The following is a 24,513-nucleotide window of genomic DNA, read 5'->3' as shown; positions in this document are numbered from 1 at the left end:
CAGGAAGACAGAACACACAGCATAGTAGATGGTATATCATGACCCAGACAAAGGAAAACACAGGGCTTAAATACACAGAGGGAGCAATCAGTGAATGAGAGACAGAAGGGAAACACAGCTGGGGAAAATCAGGGCTGACGGGACAGAGGAACCAAAACCAGACACATTAACATGAGATACGAACTTTCAAAGTAAAACAGGCTGAACTTACAGACAGTAAGTTCAGACACTGCAACAGAGGGAACATGGAAACCCAAACATAAGAACTACAAAATCACAAACCAAGAAGAACCATGGAAAATAGAAATGCAATACAGAAACCAAAACCTTCACAGTAATAAACCAAGAGAACACAAAGAAAGGTACAAAACTGAAAACGCTGAGTCAACGACCCAGGTACCCTAACTGTTACAAATTTCTCAACCACTGCACACCACAGCTGCAGCTCCCCTGAGCCACCAGCAGAAGACGGAGCTAAACAATCGTAGCTTTGTTTCACATGTGTCACTCAAAACACCCTGTGCATTTTTGTACACATTTAGTTTATTTATTTATTTTAAGTATCACTCACCAGTGTTGTCCACTTGTCAGTTGTAATTTAATGGCAACCTGGATGGTTAAAAAAAGAGTAAAATATTTTAAAACAATAAAATAATAAAATAAACTTCTTGAACTGTAATAATAATGATAATGGAGAGAAAGTGCAAATTTTTTAAATGAATAAATACAGGTGTGTATTTTTTTTTACATGTAGTCCATCAGAGAGCCTCTGTCCTGAAAACACTGAGCCAAAACCTCCACTGCCAAGCAGAGGACCGCAGTGATACTGACTGAGGAAGTGCTCGCTCACATCAGTGCACTGCTCACACTTAAGAGATCAAACATTACCCAACAACAACAGAAACCCAAAGAAACTCAAAAACACCACACGGTTTACGATGTGTTCCTCCCTATTATCTCGATGCAGTCCATAGGCGTTTCTCAATATGCGGACTTGTGATACATCATCAGTCACAGACCAAGTACTGTTCCAATTCAAAGGACGCATCGAAGTCAAGTAGCACAAAATGTTCTCGCTACCCCCATTTTATCGAGCATTCATCATCTGTGACTTTTGTGGATGGAGATAACATCTAAATGTTATGTTTATTTCAGTGTTTTATTTGTTCCTGAGCAAATCGATTTGGCTGAGATTAAAGTTCCACTTCATAACCGGGCCGTTTTATTTAATACTGAAGTCTTACTTGGAGAGCTGTCAGTATATTTTGAATTTCACCCACCATATCTGCTGATATAAAATGCTGTGTTGTTATTTAAACAGCTCACTCTGAATTAACATCACTACCTGAGACTTCAGCTGAGACTGAAGAAGTCACTTGGATGAGTGATGAAACATTTCGCTCACAGAAAATACCACATCCAGATGAACAGAATCTACTTTCTAGGAATCGCTTTATGTCAGTGACTATACCCATACATTACATTTTTCCTGGCCAAAATATATTTCAAATATGTGGTAAATATATGTTGTATTTGTGATGCTCAAAAAATATATTTTTGAAATTGAAAATATATTTGTTTCAAACCAAAATACATTTCAAAATATATTTTAGGGTGAAGAAAATACATTTCCAACCTTACAGTAGAATGTATATCAAAGTATCCTTTATTTAAAATGTATTTAGTGCAATGATGATGATAATAATAATACTAAAATTGATTGTTTTTAATGTACTCTTAATTTGATCTGTTATTGTATATTTTACACATGTTTGTATGGGATATTGTATTTGTTTTAAATGTTATATACCTATGTGGTATGTGACTTTTGTTGCTATGATGCCAGGTCTCTCTTGGAAATGAGATTTTTAATCTCAATGAGATTTTTTACCTGGATAAATAAAGGACTAATAATAATAAAAGTAACAACATGTTTTATTTACATCTGCAAAAAACAGTTGGATTCAAACAAAACAGAGTCAAAGGTTTAGCAAGAATGAGGTTGTTTATTCATTTGCTTACAGTATTTCACATTACACAATATCTCACTATAATGTAGCGTTCACTTGACTTTGAAATTATCTGTCAGTGATACAGTAAACAAGATACAACAACTGCTATGTACACTTTAGTTTTTGACAATATACAGGGAGTGCAGAATTATTAGGCAAATGAGTATTTTGTCCACATCATCCTCTTCATGCATGTTGTCTTACTCCAAGCTGTATAGGCTCGAAAGCCTACTACCAATTAAGCATATTAGGTGATGTGCATCTCTGTAATGAGAAGGGGTGTGGTCTAATCTAATCTAAAAACTCCTTTGTCCCACACGCCATCAGACTGTTTAACTCCTCCCTGGAGGGGAGAGGGAGGGGAAACAGGAGGACAAAGGAGGGGGGAACAACTAAGCTGTAGTGCCTCTTCACCTCACTGTGCAATACCTTTTGTGCAATACTTTTGTAAATAGTCAACGGTGCAATAGACTCAATACTTGAAATGTGCAATTCACTTGTATTTTTATTTTTATTCCTATTTATTCTATTTATCCCCTTCGTATATTTTATTTATATTGTCTCTGTATTTATATATATGTGTGTGTGTGTGTGTGTATATATATATATATATATATATATATATATATATATATATATATATATATATATATATATATATTACCCCAGCAGTGGCAGATATCCAAGAAAGGGTCTCCAGTATGAAGAGTTGGACAGCACCAGGGCCCGACATGGTTCACGCCTACTGGCTGAAGAAGCTAACTGCACTCCACGAGCGTCTGGCAGCACAAATGAACCAGCTGCTAGTTAACGAGAGACACCCGGAATGGCTAACTGAAGGCCGGACGGTCCTGATCCCCAAGGACCCCAAGAAGGGACCGGTCCCCTCCAACTACCGACCAATAACCTGCCTCAGTACTACATGGAAGCTCCTGTCAGGCATCATATCGGCTAAGATGAACAGGCACATGGGTCAATACATGAGCGGGACACAGAAAGGAATTGGCAAGAATACCAGAGGCGCAAAACACCAGCTACTGGTAGACAGAACAATCAGCCGAGACTGCAAGACCAGACTGACCAACCTGTGCACTGCCTGGATTGATTACAAGAAGGCCTATGACTCAATGCCCCACAGCTGGATACTGGAATGCCTAGAATTGTACAAGATCAATGGGACCCTAAGAGCCTTCATCAGGAACTCAATGGGGATGTGGCATACAACACTAGAGGCCAACTCCAAGCCCATAGCACAAGTCACCATCAAGTGCGGGATCTACCAAGGAGATGCTCTGTCCCCACTGCTGTTCTGCATAGGCCTGAACCCCCTCAGTGAGATCATTAACAAGACTGGCTACGGATACCGACTACGGAACGGAGCAGTTGTCAGCCACCTCCTGTACATGGATGACATCAAGCTGTATGCCAAGAGTGAACGAGACATCGATTCACTGATCCACACTACCAGGCTATACAGCAATGACATTGGAATGTCGTTCGGACTGGAGAAGTGTAGTCGGATGGTAACAAAGAGAGGGAAGGTAGTCAGAACTGAGGGGATTGAACTACCAGAAGGCAACATTGCAGACATAGAGGACAGTTACAAGTACTTGGGGATCCCGCAGGCGAATGGGAACCATGAAGAGGCCGCTAGAAAAGCTGCAACCACCAAGTACCTGCAGAGGGTCAGGCAAGCCCTGAGGAGTCAGCTGAATGGTAAGAACAAGATCCGGGCCATCAACACGTACGCCCTGCCCGTGATCAGGTACCCTGCTGGGGTAATAGGCTGGCCAAAGGAGGAGATAGAAGCCACTGACATAAAGACAAGAAAGCTCCTTACCATGCATGGAGGGTTTCACCCCAAGTCCAGCACCCTGAGGCTGTACGCTAAGCGGAAGGAAGGGGGCCGGGGACTGGTGAGTGTCAGCACCACAGTCCAGGATGAGACAACGAACATCCAAGAATACATTGGGAAGATGGCCCCAACTGACCGAGTGCTCAGTGAATACCTCAGGCAGCAGAAACCCAAGAAAGAGGAGGGAGACGAGGAACCATCATGGAAGGACAGAGCCCTGCACGGTATGTACCACCGGCAGATAGAGGAGGTGGCTGATATCCAGAAATCCTACCAGTGGCTGGACAAAGCTGGACTGAAAGACAGCACAGAGGCACTAATCATGGCAGCACAAGAACAAGCTCTGAGCACAAGATCCATAGAGGCTGGGGTCTATCACACCAGGCAAGACCCCAGGTGCAGGCTGTGTAAAGATGCCCCAGAGACAATCCAGCACATAACAGCAGGGTGCAAGATGCTAGCAGGCAAGGCATACATGGAACGCCATAACCAAGTGGCCGGCATAGTGTACAGGAACATCTGTGCCGAGTATAACCTGGAAGTCCCGAGGTCAAAATGGGAGATGCCCCCAAGGGTGGTGGAGAATGACCGAGCTAAGATCCTGTGGGACTTCCAGATACAGACGGACAAAATGGTGGTGGCTAACCAACCGGACATAGTGGTGGTAGACAAACAGAAGAAGACGGCCGTAGTGATCGATGTAGCGGTTCCGAATGACAGCAATATCAGGAAGAAGGAACACGAGAAGCTGGAGAAATACCAAGGGCTCAGAGAAGAGCTCGAGAGGATGTGGAGGGTGAAGGTAACGGTGGTCCCCGTGGTAATCGGAGCACTAGGTGCGGTGACTCCCAAGATAGGCGAGTGGCTCCAGCAGATCCCGGGAACAACATCGGAGATCTCTGTCCAGAAGAGCGCAGTCCTGGGAACAGCTAAGATACTGCGCAGGACCCTCAAGCTCCCAGGCCTCTGGTAGAGGACCCGAGCTTGAAGGATAAACCGCCCGCAGGGGCGTGCTGGGTGTTTTTTTTTTTTTTTATATATATATATATATATATATATATAATATTCTGTAACTCTGTAACTTCTGTCGGTGCTGTGCTTTTTTGGAAATCGAATTTCCCAGAGGAACCCACCCGAGGGATTAATAAAGTTCTATCTAATCTAATCTAATCTAATCTAATGACATCAACACCCTATATCAGGTGTGCATAATTATTAGGCAACGTCCTTTCCTTTGGCAAAATGGGTCAAAAGAAGGACTTGACAGGCTCAGAAAAGTCAAAAACAGTGAGATATCTTGCAGAGGGATGCAGCAGTCTCAAAATTGCAAAGCTTCTGAAGCATGATCATCGAACAATCAAGTGTTTCATTCAAAATAGTCAACAGGGTGGCAAGAAGCGTGTGGAAAAACCAAGGCGCAAAATAACTGCCCATGAACTGAGAAAAGTCAAGCGTGCAGCTGCCAAGATGCCACTTGCCACCAGTTTGGCCATATTTCAGAGCTGCAACATCACTGGAGTGCCCAAAAGCACAAGGTGTGCAATACTCAGAGACATGGCCAAGGTAAGAAAGGCTGAAAGACGACCACCACTGAACAAGACACACAAGCTGAAACATCAAGACTGGGCCAAGAAATATCTCAAGACTGGTTTTTCTAAGGTTTTATGGACTGATGAAATGAGAGTGAGTCTTGATGGGACAGATGGATGGGCCCGTGGCTGGATTGGTAAAGGGCAGAGAGCTCCAGTCCGACTCAGACGCCAGCAAGGTGGAGGTGGAGTACTGGTTTGGGCTGGTATCATCAAAGATGAGCTTGTGGGGCCTTTTCGGGTTGAGGATGGAGTCAAGCTCAACTCCCAGTCCTACTGCCAGTTTCTGGAAGACACCTTCTTCAAGCAGTGGTACAGGAAGAAGTCTGCATCCTTCAAGAAAAACATGATTTTCATGCAGGACAATGCTCCATCACACGCGTCCAAGTACTCCACAGCGTGGCTGGCAAGACAGGGTATAAAAGAAGAAAAACTAATGACATGGCCTCCTTGTTCACCTGATCTGAACCCCATTGAGAACCTGTGGTCCATCATCAAATGTGAGATTTACAAGGAGGGAAAACAGTACACCTCTCTGAACAGTGTCTGGGAGGCTGTGGTTGCTGCTGCACGCAATGTTGATGGTGAACAGATCAAAACACTGACAGAATCCATGGATGGCAGGCTTTTGAGTGTCCTTGCAAAGAAAGGTGGCTATATTGGTCGCTGATTTGTTTTTGTTTTGTTTTTGAATGTCAGAAATGTATATTTGTGAATGTGGAGATGTTATATTGGTTTCACTGGTAAAAATAAATAATTGAAATGGGTATATATTTGTTTTTTGTTAAGTTGCCTAATAATTATGCACAGTAATAGTCACCTGCACACACAGATATCCCCCTAAAATAGCTAAAACTAAAAACAAACTAAAAACTACTTCCAAAAACATTCAGCTTTGATATTAATGAGTTTTTTGGGTTCATTGAGAACATGGTTGTTGTTCAATAATAACATTATTCCTCAAAAATACAACTTGCCTAATAATTCCTCACTCCCTGTATACAATACAGTACTTAAAGGAACACACTCCACTTTTTTTGGAAATAGGCTCGTTCCCCATCTCCCTCAGAGTTAAAAATGCAGCGTCTTCTTTCTAGATCTGTACGTTAATAGGGCTCTGGCTCTCTTTTCATTGTTTCCTCACCTGGAATCATCATGAGGGAGCTTATGTGTTGGATGTTAGCAAAAGAAGGCCTGGATAGCAGCTGTGAGACTCTTTATACCCTATTAGTTTTATTTTCAATGCGCTCTGAGGTCATAGCAATTTAGAACAAACATGCAGAACTACCTTCTATTTATAGGGTTGCTAATTGTTTTTCATTATTGCAGCAAACCAGCCAATGAAATGAATGAAACAAATCCTGACTGGGTTCCAATACATGGGGCACTACGAAATCTTTGTTTCAAACTACATGCTACATACCACCATGCCAATCAGGTTACTTCTTCCATGTGAGGGTGAAAAGGTGACTCTAAGATGGCGAAGGTGTGCTGCGTTTTGGTGAACATGTGACCCAGTGTGGTAGTAAAACCAGGGGAAAATGCTCTTGTGAAATACTCTTAAAAGTCTTGTGCTGTATATGTAGTGATAAGTTTTCAAAAGAGACGGTAAATTACAGAATGCTATAGTGGGTGATATTATTTAAATGGTGTCATGATTTTATGTGAACATTTTGTCGTTTGTAAACTATACTTGACATTGATTCTACATTGTAACTGATGTGATGTTCTACAAAGAGGTTTTAATTAAAAAAAAAGGCAAACATTTGTTTGTTTCTTTATTCAACTTTTGAACAGTGGTATTTAGTAAGTACATAATCTGTCATGGTCCGTGGTCCTGTGTCTGTGGAATGCGTGATGCTCGGGTAGCCACACCCCCGGGCTGGGCCATCACCAGCACACCTGCTCTCCATCACGGTGACTACACGGAGATCTGCTTAACCCGGCACTGACGGATGCTCCACGCCAGTCCGTTAGTCACGCCACAGTGGTTTCTACTCGGCGTCTGCTACCTGCCTGTCCTCCGGCTCAACTGGATCTCGCGGTGCTCACCTGGCCCATTTGCCATTCCCACGGACTTCCTGCCCCCACGGACTGCCACACTTCCCTCCCGAGCTCCCACGGTCCCGTTCTATCCCTCCCACCGTCCCGATCCCGGCTTCCTCGTGTCATCGTTTCCCCAGGTTTTTAGTTTCTTGTTTTGCTCCCTAGTTTCCCCGGGTCGCCTTTCGTTGTTACAATAAAGTGTTTTTTCTGTTAGCGCGGAGTCTGCGCCTGGATCTTTTCGTGCCCGCGCACCACGGCCCATGACATAATCAGTAAATGCAAATTATTTACATGCCCCCCTAAATTAAAACATTATGGGTTATTCAGAACAGAACTATGCTTGGAAAAATATTTTCCCATCAGTTGATCCAACTCCTCCACAGTAGCAGGTGGAACTTTTCTTTTTTGAGGACGGCTCCTTTTACCTGTCACAACGAATGGTCTGTTTATGTTTTGATCGAGAGCCTTTTTTTGGGGCAGCTGAAGAGGAGAAGTCTACCTTATGGCCAACCTCTGGCTGTATCTTGGTCATATTACCCAGCAAAACCCAGTATGCAGGTTCATCTGTAACAGTCCTTGTGCCACAGATCAGCACTGTTGCTTCTACATTAAACAGAAGAGCAGCGACAGCTGCAGTGGGCGGCTTCAACCTTCCCTGTGATGCTCACAGTGACCCATGGCTGCAATGCTGGTTCATTCAGTCTTTGAGAGTGCAGGACCTCAAACACAGACAGAAAAAGTTCATTTAAAGACAAGAACTATGAGCCAAGGCCGACACAAATGTGTTTTATCTACTTTCAAATCCATTTATCATAAATGTAACAAATAAAGTGTTTTTATGTATCCATCTATAGAACGCTGCATGCTATATTCTAAATCTGCCTGTTTCTTTTTAAAATGGCCTGAAATGGCCTGTATTTGTATAGTGCTTTACTAGTCCCTAAGGACCCCAAAGCGCTTTACACAACCAGTCATCCACCCATTCACACACACATTCATACACTGGTGATGGCAGCTACACTGTAGCCACAGCTGCCCTGGGGCGCACTGAAAAAGAGAGGTTTTTAGAAACCTATTAGCAAAAAATGAACCTCAAGTATGTAATGCAAGGATGTAAACACTTTCAAGAGGGAGAAAGCATAAAGTTCGACTTTAAGTGACAATTATGGACACCTAATAGGATAAGGAGATTCTGCAGGTCATTAATCAATGTATAAAACTAAAATAAAATGTATTTTTAGTGACACATGACACAAACAAGGAAGCAAGATGTGTAATTAGGATTATTTATAATAAAGGCAAGGCAAGGCAAGTTTATTTGTATAGCACAATTCAACAACAAGGTGATTCAAAGTGCTTTACAGAGACATTAGAAACAAGAACAAATAAAAAGCATGATTTAAAATTGAATAAAACAAGCAAATAAACTAACTAACTAATTAACAAACAAACAAACAAACAAACAAACAACAGTATATAAAATCAAAACAGATAAAATCAGAACAGTAGATAAAATCAGTAGTTAAATGTAAGTTTTGAAATTTAAGCTTAAAGTGTGGATTTGGTGCTTTATTCAAATGCAGCTGAGAACAGGTGAGTCTTCAACCTGGATTTAAATAAACTGAGTGTTTCAGCTGATCTGAGGCTTTCTGGGAGTTTGTTCCAGATATAAGGAGCATAAAAGCTGAATGCAGCTTCTCCGTGTCTGGTTCTGACTCTGGGAACTGATAAAAGACCGGATCCAGATGACCTGAGGGATCTGGATGGTTCATACTGGGTCAGGAGGTCATTGATGTATTTTGGTCCTAAACCATTCAGAGCTTTATAGGCCAGCATCAGAACTTTAAAGTCTATCCTCTGACGGACAGGCAGCCAGTGTAAGGACCTCAGAGCTGGACTGATGTGGTCCACTTTTTTGGTCTTAGTGAGGACTCGAGCAGCAGAGTTCTGAATGAGCTGTAGTTGTCTGACTGATTTTTTAGGTAGACCTGTAAAGATGCTGTTACAGTAATCAAGCCTACTAAAGATGAATGCATGGACTAGTTTTTCCAGGTCCTGTTGAGACATCAGATCTTTTATCCTTGAAATATTCTTGAGGTGATAGTAAGCTGACTTTGTTATTGTCTTAATGTGTTTTTCTAAGTTTAGGTCTGCATCCATCACTACACCCAAATTTCTCGCCTGGTTTGTGGTTTTTAGATGTATAGATTGAAGTTCTCTGGTGACCTGTAATCGTTTTTCTTTGGCGCCAAAGACTATTACCTCAGTTTTGTTTTTGTTTAGCTGGAGAAAATTGTGGCACAACCAGTCATTGATTTCCTCAATGCATTTACCAAGAGCCTGTACAGGGCCTCGGTCTCCTGGTGACATTGTGATATATATTTGTGTGTCATCTGCATAGCTGTGATAGTTTATTTTGTTGTTGTTTATAATCTGTGCCAGTGGGAGCATGTAGATGTTAAACAGAAGGGGTCCCAAGATGGAACCTTGGGGAACTCCACATGTGATACTTGTCTGCTCAGATGTGAAGTTACCTATTGATACAAAGTATTTCCTGTTTTCTACGTATGTTTTGAACCAGTTTAGTACAGTTCCTGAAAGACCTGTCCAGTTCTCCAGTCGTTTGAGTAATATGTTGTGGTCAACTGTATCAAATGCTGCACTGAGATCCAGTAAAACTAGGACTGACATTTTTCCACTGTCTGTATTCAGACATATGTCATTAAACACTTTGGTCAGAGCGGTTTCAGTGCTGTGGTTCTGTCTAAAACCTGACTGGAAGGCATCGTAGCAATTATTCTGTTTTAAGAAGTAACTGAGCTGTTGAGAAACTGCTTTTTCAATGATCTTACTTAAAAATGGGAGATTTGAGATCGGCCTGTAGTTGTTCATTTGTGTCTTGTCAAGATTGTCCTTTTTCAGTATAGGTTTTATTACAGCAGTTTTTAGTGGTTCTGGAAACACACCTGATAATAAAGAAAAGTTGACGATCTGTAACAGGTCTGACTCTAAAGTCTTTGAGACCTTTTTGAAAAAACTTGTTGGCAGGACATCTAAACAGCAGGAGGAGTTCAGTTGACCTAAGATGTCCTGCAGGTCTTTGCTGTTAATCGGGTGAAACTGTTTCATGGTGTTTAAACAGTTTTTTGGTGGACACAGTACATATCCTGGATCTGCTGTTGATGTACCAATTGCTTGTCTAATTTTTTGGATTTTTTCAGTGAAGAATTTGGCAAAGTCATTGCAGGCCATGGTCGAATGAAGTTCAGCTGCCACTGACACAGGAGGGTTTGTTAGCCTGTCAACTGTAGAAAATAAGACCCGAGCATTATGGCTGTTTTTAGTGATGATGTCAGAGAAGTAGGACCTCCTTGCATTCCTCAGTTGTAAATTATAATTGTGAAGTTTCTCTTTATAAATGTCATAATGAACCTGGAGGTTTGTTTTTCTCCATCTGCGCTCAGCTTTCCTACACTCTCTTTTTTCATTTTTCACCAGTGTGGAGTTTCTCCATGGAGACTTTTTCCTTCCAGAGATAACCTTCACCTTAATGGGAGCAATAGTGTCCATTACATTTAACATGTTAGCATTGAAGCTATTGACGAGCTCATTGACTGACCCTCTGGGCAGGTCAGGTGTTAATGGGAAGACCTGGTTAAAAATTGCACTACTGTGTTCAGTTATACACCGTTTTGTGATCACTGTTGTTGATATATTTGTGTGGGCTGAGATTTTACTTTCAAAGAAAACACAGTAATGATCAGACAGGCCCACATCAGACACAGTAACCTTTGAAATGCTCAGGCCTTTGGAGATCAGTAGGTCAAGAGTGTGTCCTCTATTATGTGTGGCCTCTGTTACATGCTGAGTCAGCCCAAAGTTAAATAAATATGAATTAATTAGTGCAATTTCTTTAACCATGGAGAATAACTAAATCCTTCAGGACAATGTCACATCAATGCACTGAACTCACTATGTTATCCATCTAACAGAGCCTCTACATGTTCTCACTGTAATTTCCCCCTCATGAATGAATTCATGCTGCACTAATCTGAATGTTCGGGGGGAAATCAAATGCATTTTACTCGCAGTACTCAAACTGACTTACCTTACCCTTACGGGGAAGTAAGCCTATCTGGTGCAGATGCAAGGCTGTGTTTATTCTGGCAGAGTAATAAGACACACACTCTCAGGGCAATTCTTAGACAGAAAAAACTCGGAGGGCAATGCAAAAATGTATCCAAAAAATAGAACAAAATGACAAAAAAAGGAGTCAATAAACAAAAACGATTGGATAGCTAACACATTCAGCAAGCCTGGGAAAAGGCAACCATATAGATAGGGATAAACATGCGTCTCAGGTATGTGGTGAGGATCTGGGGGCAGCTTGGAAGCCCCTTTTTCTCACGGGCTTTACCTGAAAGATGTGCAACGTGGGATGAATCCATATTGGAAGGCCATACCCAAAGGCATGACTTTGGGGATAGAAACTGAGCCTCTAAAGTGACAGTTGGATTGCAGATGGAAGCCAGTGAAAGCAGTCCTAAAAGACTGAAAAATCGTTTTAAAAGAGAGAGGTCAACTTGTGCATCCTACTGGAGAAAATGCTTCAGGTAATTAACAACATCTGTAACAAAAGCTAATTTAGGCAGACTTAGATAATTAGGCAAGAAATGATAGGATGATGGTGTCAGGTGGAGGCAGTTCATTTATTTTTACTGGGATGATGCATGATATTTAAAATCAATCTTTGTAGTTGTAGTATAAAACTACACAGCAGTCCATTAGCGACCCCAAAAGCACAAAAATCAAATATTTGGTCAATGCAAGACATTTCCAATCATGAATAGTAATGCTAGCACATTAATTTTTTATGCAGCTCAGCGACAGCAGACCTGAGATTCTTTCAGCTACATTTTGAAGGTAAATTGACGTAGCCTTTAGAGACATGTGGCAAAAACCAGATACATGGGTAAAAGGGAGTCCGAGCAGGAACAGGCACCCACATAATCAGTGTGTACGTTTGCCTGACAGCTGGGGATTATTGTGCTGTTTTCTGTCTTTCCTAAACACAGTAGGCCATAACGACATCAGCATTTTCAGAAAACATGAAACATATTAGTGAAAATATAGTAAAACAGGCTGTAGCCCTGGAGCTCGAAGCTATTCATTAAAAATAATAATATAAAAAATTGTGTCTGAACAAAACAAACAAAATCAGACAAGTTATTCTTACATCACAATTTGTTATAGTAACTGTGTTTGTCAATAATGCAAAACATATGAGATTAACAAATTCTCTACACAATAGTGTCAGTCTGTTCTTCTCTGTTGGCCTGGTTAATATCATGTAACTTTTCTAAGCTTTTTCCCCTTTGCAGACAGGAAAACCCACAGTGCTGCTTTCAGGGAACACAGGTCATCTTTAGACTTTTGTTTTTGTGGCTGTTACTATTTCTTATGTTTCAGTACCATTATAGTCAAAAGAAGATTGTATTTTCCATTTGCAGCAATTTATTTTTTGTGGTGTGGCTGTTCTGTAGAACAGCGAGAGGTGCAGTAGACTTCAGCACAGAGGAGACATGTCGTGTTTGCTGTGTGGCAGGCAGGATTGGACACAAATACAGGACGCACAGGACACAGAGGGATGAACTGAGAGTCAGCTTTTATTGTGCTGTTAGTCTTGTTTCCATTCTTTTTCACTTGCTGTTTTTTCATATATTTCTTGTGCTGATCATCTTTTATTCCTCCACTTTCTTTCTGCCACGTGGTGTGCAGATAGGATAGCACAGGCTGACAAGGTTTTCCTTTCTTGTTTTCTGGCAGGGAACAGAGGCTGGTTGGCCTAAAAAACAAATGATTCTTCTGATGTGATGATGAGTCAACAGGCCCACAATGTTTTAATTACAAAGGCCAGACTGAAGGCCACGCAGGATAATGTAATATCACTTAGGCTACGTTCACACTGCAGGGGAAAGCGCATCAAATCAGATTTTTTTGACCCTATGCGACCCATATCCGATCATGGTGTGACAGTGTGAACGGCACAAATCCGATATTATCACATCCGATCTGGGTCACTTTCGTATGTGGTCCTGAATTTGATGCATATCCAATGTTTTAGAAAGCGACTGCTGTTTGATGGTCATGTCGCATTAAATCCGTCTTTTACGTCACTGACACAAGACAAATGCCAATTATCAGCGCCGGAGAAGACATCGCGAACGCTTCCTGGCCATCCAGTATAGATGTCAGCTAAACTGTTGGGAAGACAACGTTGGAGAAACGTGAACATTTTATTTGTTCTGTATAATCTGCAGATTCTGACAGAAATCTGCAGCTATCCTTTGAAGCACCGCTCCTCTCAAACAGCAATAAGGATCCTTATTAGGTTATTTACATTATTATGTAAATAACAAAATAACTTAAAGCAAAAATTGGGAAACGTAAAGTCCGAAGTCTTTATATTAAGGCCATCAGTCAAACAATACTGTTGGTCTGGGTCTAAACAGAGCGCGTTGTGTGTGACATCTTTTGCGCATGCGGCCGCTTTGAGCGTTCACACTAGAGCGCGTTTGCTGTCGCATTTTATTTGTAGTGTGAACGAGCAGACAAAAAAATCGGATTTGATCAAAAAATCGGAATTGAGCATCAAGACCTGCAGAGTGAACGTAGCCTTATTTAATGCAGGTCTATGCTTCAATTTTCTAATACTGAAAACATGCTTGTGTTATAATATCCATGTCTATGTAAAAAGAAGATACAACAGGAGCACCTTTGCATTTCTGCTTCTTCTTGATGATGGAGTTCCAGTAATAGATGTAGCTTTGCTTTATTATAGCTGCTTCAGTATTAGTCATTTTCCAGAAACATGCCCTGATTCACTACATTTGTGTCAATTAAAATGTCTTTGCAGGTGTTATGCAAGTCTTTTGTCTTTAGGAGATAGAAGCAGAGAAGCAGGAATGTTTTGAAAGTAGATCCACAGGATTGTGAAAGGATTTTATGTGTGTGAGCGGAATTTTAATCATAATGACTAAAAAAGGCCCTTCAGGAAGTTTAACTGTGCAAAGATCACTGTACTCCAATTCTGCTCTGGACGCTGCTGGAATCCATTTTTTCTTACACACACGGCAGTTAATAGCAAGACTATCCTCCCAACATGTTGTTTCATTTCTGTTGCCCTGAGGAGATGAATCCCTCAGTTGAAAAGACCTCACCTTCCAGCAGCCATGGGAAGCAAGTAATGTGAGTGCATTTAAAAACTCACTGAGCATTATAACTGATAAGGTTTCCGAGAGAGACTCAGGCGCAGGCCAGGGTTTTCCTTTAAGCGAAGGACAGTGCGTTTATTTACAGTGAACACATACACCAAGTGGCTATATACAACGTGCAGGGGAAACGGGTCCGGGTCGCCAGGGTCCGTGGGAAACAGGGTTGGGAGAAGGGTGTTCCACACTTTCTGTACAAAAACGTTCCCCCTCAATCACTCCTCTCCGCATCGGGTTCCAAAAACGATCTACACACAAAACGTCAGGTTAGCAGGATAATTATAAGAAATTCTCAAAGTACAGGTTAGCAGTGTCACGGCTCAACGGCACGAGGGAACAGGGATGGACACAGGCGCAGAAACCAACCCGGAAGCGAGGTGACAGAAAACAAATGATTTATTTCCGCCCACAGGTAAACAAAGGTGAAACACAAAGCGACGCCACCACACTAGTGGCGCGTAGGATTCGTCGGTGATAATGAGGGCGACCTAGACACCTCTAGGAGACGGCTGAACAGCGGGGACAGCGGGGAGGTAGAAACAGGACTAGGTAGGGGCCGGGGGCACTGGAACAAGAGGAGATCACGATCAGAGGGATCCAGCAGACAACCAATAATCCTCCGCAGTTGAATTGAATTGCCTTACTTGGTTTCAGATGGAGGGGACAGGTGGAGCGGAAAACCCGGAAGCGGTCGAGGCGTGGGGAGGCAGGCAGGTGAGCGGTGGGCCGGCAGGCCACGTTGTGTAAGCAGCTGGCGGCCCAGGTCCAGGAGGACGGGAGCGAGGGGAACAAGATCTCCACTCCGGGTGCTATCGCTGAGGACAAGAAAAGACAGGTCAGTCATCACACGGCGTTAAGACAAGGTTTAGGATGCTCCACTGAACTAACATGGGAATAGCAGATACTCAGGCGATGAGTGGTTGAGAGCGCAGGTCTGATATACCGCTGGCACGATTGCTCACAGGTGGTCAGCCAGGGAGGGGCAACCGGACTCCGCCTAAAGGAGGAGGAGCCGCTGTCTGAGACCTGCAGGTGCCCAACCAGACCATGACAAGCAGAAACACAAGTCTAACTGACACTGATAGCTCAACGATCCAGCAAAGACTAGTGCAGACTCGCCATCTAAGTAGTGCAGTAATCAGCTGGGATCAGCGGCCGGTGTGGTGATGAGCAGGTGTGTGGGCCAGCAGCGGGAGCCCGCAGTGAGCATCGCCGTGGCGAGAGAGAGAGAGAGTGAGAGAGAGGGCGAGAGCGAGAGAGCAAACAAACCACAAACATATTGCCCAATAGAGGATTGACCAGCGGGGCACAGGGACCATGACAATAACTGTTTACCTGCTCATCTTCATGTCCATGCCCAGTCCTGCTTGGCTTACAGATGGTGTATGCATTTTTGCCTTGCAGCTTGAGTCTTTATTGATTAGTGATCATGGTTTTCAAGAACTCGGTCAGTGGGGAAACATGTTCATTCTACTTGATTATTCTTCTTTCATTATTCCTTTGAGCTTAGATACCCCAGATGGATGCACAACCTTCTAGCATAGAAACTTTGAGGATGTTTGTTGAACTAAATATATAAAACATGTATGTGACTTTTAGATGCTCAGACATAATTTGGGGGGTGGGGGGTTCCCAGGGCACCGAACAGGCTAGGACCGCCACTGGCTACACCCACACTGCATACACTTGCTCCCACTGCTGTGCTGTCAGATGGAGCTTTAGTTTGACTGGATTCAAGGATTTCTTTGCAACAATGAATAATGAATCACACATGGTGGTTTCCTGCTGCTTCTCTTGGTAAAATCTAACTCAGTGTGAGTATCATCATAATTCCTTAGTTTGGCAAATGTTGTATTTATGTCATTTGTGGAGGAGGTGAGTGTAGATTTAAGAATCCTGCATCCTGGTGCTGAGTGATTGACTGTCACCTTAGAATCACTGATGTGATGTATTACAGCATATGAGAACTTATGGGGATTAATGTAAATCTGCCTAGAGATTTTTTACATTATTATTTATGCCTAAAAAACCACAAACTGTAGAACTGTGAAGCCAAAATAACCAAACTTAATAGACTTGAATTTGTCTGAGAAAATATGCAAATCAAGAGAGAATTTGTCTTCCTGGTTTGCTGAATAATTGTTATTCTGCAGATGGTCCCAGTATATAAGCTCAGTCAATCTTTCAGAACTGGTATACGGTATCATCGTATCTGAAGATTGAAATATCTGCTGAATGAATCCAAGTGCACCAGCTATGCATTAAAATGTGTATACGGAGCACATACATAAGTGAGAAGACTGTATGACTGGGTAGGTGCACATACGCTACCAATGTACAGTGTGTTTTGTTTTTCTTTCAATTGTTAAAGCTTTATTGTTGTTTTTGCACATGTGACGTGGTGGGAAAAAAAAATGAGGCCAAACAACACAGTCACCATCAGAGGAGGAACATTCAAAAGAACAGAATACTAGCTAATGGTTGTTTGTTGTGGTATGATACCTAGTCATACTGTACTATGAATTACTAAAGCAATAAGGTGTGAGTGTGTGTTGGGGGGGCAGTTTGGTCTGATCCCAGTAAAGTCTCTTCAACTGATTGCAGCCTATTGGTGTGTGTGTGTGTGTGTGTGTGTGTGTGTGTGTGTGTGTGTGTGTGTGTGTGTGTGTGTGTGTTTTAAGATGAAAGAAGGAATTCAGCACTCTGTGACATTACGGCTGCGCTCTGATGCAGCTGTTGCACGCAAAATGTACGATGTTGTTTACAGCAATCGGGCGTCCTGTCAGGTGGTGAAGCAGCAGAATACTGATGAGCTGTCTTTGGGGAAGAGAAGCCACTGAGAAGTCTGGCTCAAGTGATGAGAGGGGAAAGCGTGTAAGTGCAATGGCAGTCATTACATATTTACTCTTTAAGGGAGCCTGCTTGAAATTGGTAGGTAAAAACATACACACAACATCACACTTCACATCCCCGCACAGTTTCAATCCAAGTGTCAAGTGATTTGTTTTCTGTCCTCAATCCCTTTTGTTTGTTTGTTTTTATGTAGAATAAAAGCATGCATAAAAGCATATAACATTTTCTGTGTATATCACTAAGTTTTGCAAAGTGATGCATGCTCCTGGAGATATGTGAACTCATGGCTTGTGTCTAACTTTCATTTCTGCAAAATAAGATGGTTGGCCAAAAGTTTACAGAAAAGAGAGATACTGTTTTTTCATAGTTATTAAATATAATAATATAAATAAAACAGGAGGAGCAGAGATTAGGCTACATGTAGCTAGCAAGGAGTCTGGAGTCATGCAAGACCCAAGCGGTTTCAGTATTGAAAAGGACCAAAGCTGGTTTCTCTCTATGCCTCTTTCAAAGACAGAACGTCAGTTTAACCCTTTCATGCATAGTGGTCACTACAGTGGACACAGCTGTTCAAAGGCTGTTTCCTTGTATTTGCGTCAGTGTTGATGGGATTGCACTTGCACATAAACCACTACATTGGACACTGATGCCTCACTCCATACCTGCCACCCACTGGTCGTTTAATGTCACTATAGATATATGACATGCTTCATTGTAATTGTTGTTATTGAACCCTGTCATGCATGAATTATGACCACCTCAATCAGGATTTTTTTTTCTTAAGTATTTTATTCATTTTTTCATGCGTAAAGAGGAGTAAAAAGACTAAAGAAAAAATTCTGATTGTCGTGGTCATAATTCATGCATGACAGGGTTAATCAGCCTGAATCCGTTAGTTGGTCGATAATTTTGGCATGGTGAACCTCAAGAGAGACAACGGCAAGTAGGTCTTTAGTTGGAGATGTGGTCTCTTTTTAGTGTGTGCTTTTTTGACATTGATGATTTCCAGTGTGTTCAATCTGGAGCCTATCCCCGCTGCCTTAGTGCGAGAAGCAGGTTACACCCTGGACAGGTCGCCAGTCTGTCGCAGGGCTAACACATAGACGCAGACAACCAGTCACACTCACACCTATGGGCAGTTTAGAGTTTCCAATTAACCTGACCCCACTAATGTCTGTGGACTGTGGGAGAAAGCTGGAGTACCCAGACATGCAAACATGCAAAAACCCACATACAAAGGCCCCCACCCGATGGTGGAATTGAACTCGGGACCTTCTTGCTGTGAGGCAACAATGCTAACCACCGTGCTGCCTGATGTAATACTATGTTGCAAACCCCCCACTGTAATACAGACATAGGTCTGTAATACATTTTAAATGATTTAATTAACATTACTGAAAAATGCCCCCCCCCCCCACCCCCCAAAAAAAGCACTAGCTGGGTTGATCAAGATGAATGTATTGTAACGTGTATTTTGCTCAACATACTGAACCATGGGTGAAAAGGAGGAGCTGTGACAGTTAAAGACAATGATACATCATTTGCAAGAAATATTTCTGTCTTGAAAATTAGAATTGTACTTATAAATTCCAACCAAAAGCAGGATAAACAAAACACATACGGTATATTGTCTAATAGTCTTGGAGTACTCTTAATATTAAATAGCTATAAATATTTACTACCAGGAGGAGGCCCCGGGGCAGACCCAGGACACGCTGGAGAGATTATATCTCTCGGCTGGCCTGGGAACGCCTTGGTGTTCCCCCGGATAAGCTGGAGGAGGTGGCTGGGGAGAGGGAGGTTTGGGCCTCTCTGCTCAGGCTGCTGCCCCCGCGACCCAGGCCCGGATAAAGCGGATGAAGATGGATGGATGGAAATATTTACTAGTAAGAACTGCAGTCTGGGTTTATGCATGTATATGCCCAATAGAGGTCTTATTAGCAAATGAGCACCAAAACCACGATATTTTATACTAGAAGCTGTAAAAATGAGAAAAGGTGGACAGCTGTCTGTTGAATCTGTAAAGAAACCAGATGCACTGTGCATTTATTTATTTTTGAGGTTTAGGCATTTTTAATCCAACGTTTCCCCTCTAACTTTATCGACACCTACATTTAGACTGTGCATTCATACATATAAAAAAATCTCTTTATCCTGAATATCCTATCCAGTCAAATGATTTCTTTACTGTGCACCAGGGCTGGCTATATTCCGGTGGCTAGAGGGGAAATGCCCCCTTAAACAATTGTCCTTTTGTGTCTTGTGCCCTCGTGTTTAGTGTAGGTTTAGTTCAGTGTCGAGTCTGCGTCTTTATGAACCGTTTCTTGTTTCCTTTTTTACTTTGAAAGTCCATGTCTTATGTCAGTGTATTCTGTTTACTTCCCCCCGTCTCTTCAGGATCATCAGGTCCAGCTGTGTGTTCCCCACCTGTGTGTAATCTCCCTTTGTTCTTCTGTGTGTATCTAAGTCGTGTCTACTTGCGTGCTGATCGCTGGTCCATCTGTGTATCAACCGTGTGTTCACCCTGCTATCCTTCCTTCATGTTCAGGTTTGCTGTTCAGTTTATCCCAGTTTAGATTATCTGTAGCTCCATTTTGCCATCCTTATGTTTCAGTTCAGTTCATTTTTATTTCAAACATTTCAAACATGTGCCTTCACAGTCATTGCAAAATATCATTCCATTATTTGTTTGAAAAGGAGTAGGCTGAAGTATTTACTTATTTGTCCCTACCCCCTCAAGTTTTACCTCTCATTCATTTAATTTTCTTTTAGTCTCTTTTAGCAAAAGTAAAGCAAAACAAAACAAACATACATAAACCAAAAACAAGAAATAATCAAGCCCCACCACAGTATAGTTTCGTTCATATGAAAAAGACAGAATGTGTAAATTTGCAGATTCACAAGTTATGGAAAAAAACTAACACAAAAACCGAAAAGAACCACAACACCATTACCAGCAACATCACCGTCCTGGGTTAACACTGTTTTCTTCATTCTTATAATTATCTAAAATTAGTTTTTTATATTTTATTTTAAACTGGTTTATGTTTTTACTGTCTTTTATTTCTTCTTTTAGACTGTTCCATAATTTAACTCCTGCAATTGAGATAGACATAGTTCTTAAAGTTGTTCTAGCACTTCGTATTTTTAAATTCCACTTCCCTCTTAAGTTATACCCACCGTCTCTTTCTATGAACAATTTACAGATTTCTTTTGGAAGCATTTTATTTCTTACTTTATACATTATTTGCGCTGTTTTAAGCTTCACCAAGTCTTGGAATTTAATAGCTTGCATTTTGAGAAAGAGTGCATTTGTAGGGTCCCTGTACCCACATTATTATTAATCTAATGGCCCTTTTCTGTATTATAGTTATTGTTTGTGTGTTACTTTTGTATGTGTTTCCCCAGACCTCTACACAGTAGCTCATATATGGCAGTAGTAAAGCACAGTATAATATGTGCAGGGCTTTCTGATCCAACATATCTGTGGAGGTGGTTGGTGAGGGGAGGATGTTAGTAAAGCTGACATCCATCATGCACAAACCACATTACCCACTGCACGAGTCTGTGAGTGGGCTGAGCAGCTCCTTTAGTCAGAGACTGAAACACCCTCGCTGCAGGAAGGAGCGCTTTCGCAGAGCATTCATCCCAACAGCAGTTAGACTCTAACTCCTCAATCACGATGTCATAAGTCACTGGACACTGTGAACATCCACGGTCACCACTTCATGTATAATGGACCCTCCATGTGTACGGACATGTGCAGGTATATATGTCTGTATATGTATACATATGTATATTTAGTGTGTACGTGTGTGTGTGTGTGTGTACATGTCTATAAATAGGAATAGCAGTGGTACAATAGCTAAATCAAGCTATATAGTTTATGTCTTCCATATTTCCAACCATATCCATAATCACATACTGTATATGCTACCATTGAATATAGTGTATTTTTTACTTTTTTTCACTGATTGTGTCACGACTGGGGCAGCAGCCGTGTGAAGTGTAGAAAGGAGGACTCAAATGCAGCACTTATTCAGATGTGAGGGTGAACATGGAGGGGATTCATGGAGAAATGCAGAGTACGCAGGGTGACAGAGGATGAACACAGGCGATGAGGAACTGAGGGAAACACACACACTATAAATACACAGAGGAACACTGGGAAATCACACACAGGTGGGAGACACAGCTGGACCTGATTAACCTGACGAGACAGGGGAACACGAACACCAGGGACCAACAGGGGGAGCACAAACCCAGAAACCCAGAATCTAAAATCCCAAAACACAAACCATCCCAAAACAGCCCACAAGTAATAATGAAAATAATAACAATAAATACACCAAACACAAAATCACTGAGTCATGGACTCAGGATCATGACTGATTGTACTTATTTGTATTTTTGTATTTCCTTCTGATATCTGTACCTGAGCTGAGGTGATGCAAAAATTTCCCCGTTGTGGGATCAATAAAGTCTTATCTTATCTTATCTTCTTATCTTATATGCTTTGCTTTCCCCACGACGGCCCTGTGCCAGTTTCCCCCGAACATAGTGCTGTGTGGCTTCCAGCAGAGCTTGTGGTCAATGATCACACCAAGAAATTTTATTTCAATTAGTCTTTCTAAATATACATTGTCAACACATATTTCTACACTGATGTTTTTCTTTTGGTTTACAAATAACGTAAATCTGGTTTTATCTAGATTCAATGATAATTTATTTATATCAAACCATTTCTTTAATATCATTAATTCCTGTGTGATCATCTCCAAAACCTGTGGCAATTCCACACCTGAACACAGTATATTTGTGTCATCTGCAAATATTACAACCTTTAAAATCTGCGATACTCTGCAGGTATCATTTATGTACATAATAAACATTTTTGGACCCAGTACTGAACCATGATGTACTCCACAAGCTATATCCATCAAATTAGATTTATATTCCTTTATTTGTACATATTGTTGCCTATTCCCTACATAGATTTTTACCCAGTCCAAAACCACTCTCCTAAACCCGTACTTTTCCATTTTCTTTATTAGAATTTCATGATTAACAGTATCAAACGCCTTCTTTAGATCTAAGAAAACCTCTTATTATCCACACATTCCGTTATCTCTTCCATTAAATCTATCAGTGCCAAAGCTGTTGATCTGTTGCTTCTGAACCCATACTGACTGTCAGTAATTCATGTTTTTCCACAAAACTGTCAAATCTTTTTATGAAGAGTTTTTCCAGTATCTTAGAGAACTGGGAGAGTATTGACACTGGTCTATAGTTTGTAAAATGATGCCTTTCACCGGTTTTGTAAATGGGAATAACTTTAGCAACTTTCATTTTTTGTGGAAAAACCGCTGTTTGAAACGACAAGTTGAATATATATTTTAATGGTTTTACAATACCATCAATAACTCTCTTTACTGTTACCATAGCAACATCATTCCAGTCTGTACTGGTTTTGTTCTTAAGTCCTCTAACTATGTCATAAATCTCTTTCTCTTCCACTGCTCTTAAAAACATTGAGCTTCTCCTTTCAATATTTTCACCAGTGTCCCTTTCTATTCCATCAACCTTTATTTCTTCTGCCAGTTTTGGCCCCATGTTTACGAAGAATTCATTAAAGCCATTTACCATCTCTTCCATGTTATTAATGCTTCTTGTCCCTTCTATAAAGTACCCAGGGTCATCATTATTCCCTGATTCATCTTTGATTATACTGTTTAATACATTCCAGATATCTCTTGTGTTATCTTTATTGTGTTCCAACCTTTTAATGTAATACTCTCTTTTACAGGATCTCATTATGTTAGTTAATTTATTTAAGTTTTTTACTTCCTTTCAGTTTCTATGGTTCTCTTTTTTTATGAATTCTTGATATAGGGTATTCGTTTTTTTTGCTGGCATTTTGTAGTCCTTTAGTCATCCATGGTCTTCCTGCATAGTTGTGTTTCCTGTTGACTTCAATTACTGGGCAGTTTTTATCAAGTAATGTGTTAAATGTTCTTAAAAATCCTTCGTAAGCTTTATTAACTTCTGTTTGTTCATATATAATATTCCAATCTTGCTTTGAAAGTTACTTTCTAAGACAGTTTAACGTCTTCTCTGTTCTTATTCTTTTGTAAATAATCTCGTGTCCATCGCTGTTGACTTTATAATGGCAATTATAAGATGCAAAGACTGGTAAATGGTCACTTATGTCGTTGATTAATAGCCCACTTTTTATATTTTCTTCTATTATATTTGTAAATGTATTATCTAATAGAGTTGCGAGATGTTATATTGGAAATAAACCGATGCTGTACATGGAGTCAATAAATTATTCTGTACTCTTATTATGATTTGGATTCAATAAGTCAATATTAAAGTCCCCACAAATAAACATTCTTTTCTGATTTACATTTGTAAATAAGTCCTCCATATTATCCTTAAATATCTTAGTTCTGTAAATACAACTGACAATTAGGTTTTTCCTTTTTTCCGTACTTATTTCCACTGTTAAACATTCCATCATTCCATCGATAACAGTCGTCGTTCTTCCAATTCTGTTGTACTTTAGGTTTTTATCAATGTAAAGTGCCACCCCACCTCCTTTCTTGTTGATCCTGTCTACATGAAGGAATTCATATCCATTTATTTCAAAGTCTTCTTCTTTTCCAGGAGTTATCCAGATCTCTGATATGGCTTTCACCTTGAATGGCTGTTCAAACTGTTTTATGTAGTCTTTGATGGATTGAAAGTTTGCATATAAGCTTTGACTATTAAAGTGAACCGTTGTTATACCCTTTTCTACCTTGATTTTCTTTTTAAATTGCTCATTTGTATAATAATAGCATTCATTTGTCTTATTGTTAAAAAAATTACAATCAGGATCTATG

At 41.0% G+C, this 24,513-nt stretch overlaps 1 protein-coding gene and 1 long non-coding RNA gene across 1 annotated transcript; one reads left to right on the top strand and one right to left on the bottom strand.

The window, feature by feature from the left end:
• Nucleotides 1-24,513, top strand: part of LOC146653298 (uncharacterized) — a 286,034-nt gene that overhangs the window by 60,695 nt on the left and 200,826 nt on the right.
• LOC146653302 (uncharacterized) lies at nucleotides 15,228-15,798 on the bottom strand. Its single transcript, XR_014907730.1, has 3 exons — nucleotides 15,662-15,798; nucleotides 15,418-15,588; nucleotides 15,228-15,338 (listed from the first exon to the last, which is right to left on the bottom strand). It is a non-coding gene; the product is annotated as an uncharacterized LOC146653302 (long non-coding RNA).

Source organism: Rhamphochromis longiceps, linkage group LG15 (assembly GCF_057381845.1).
Source record: "Rhamphochromis longiceps isolate RC_006_pf linkage group LG15, R_longiceps_female_GT1.1, whole genome shotgun sequence".
NCBI lineage: Eukaryota > Metazoa > Chordata > Actinopteri > Cichliformes > Cichlidae > Rhamphochromis > Rhamphochromis longiceps.
This window is presented reverse-complemented; position numbering and strand designations above follow the sequence as displayed.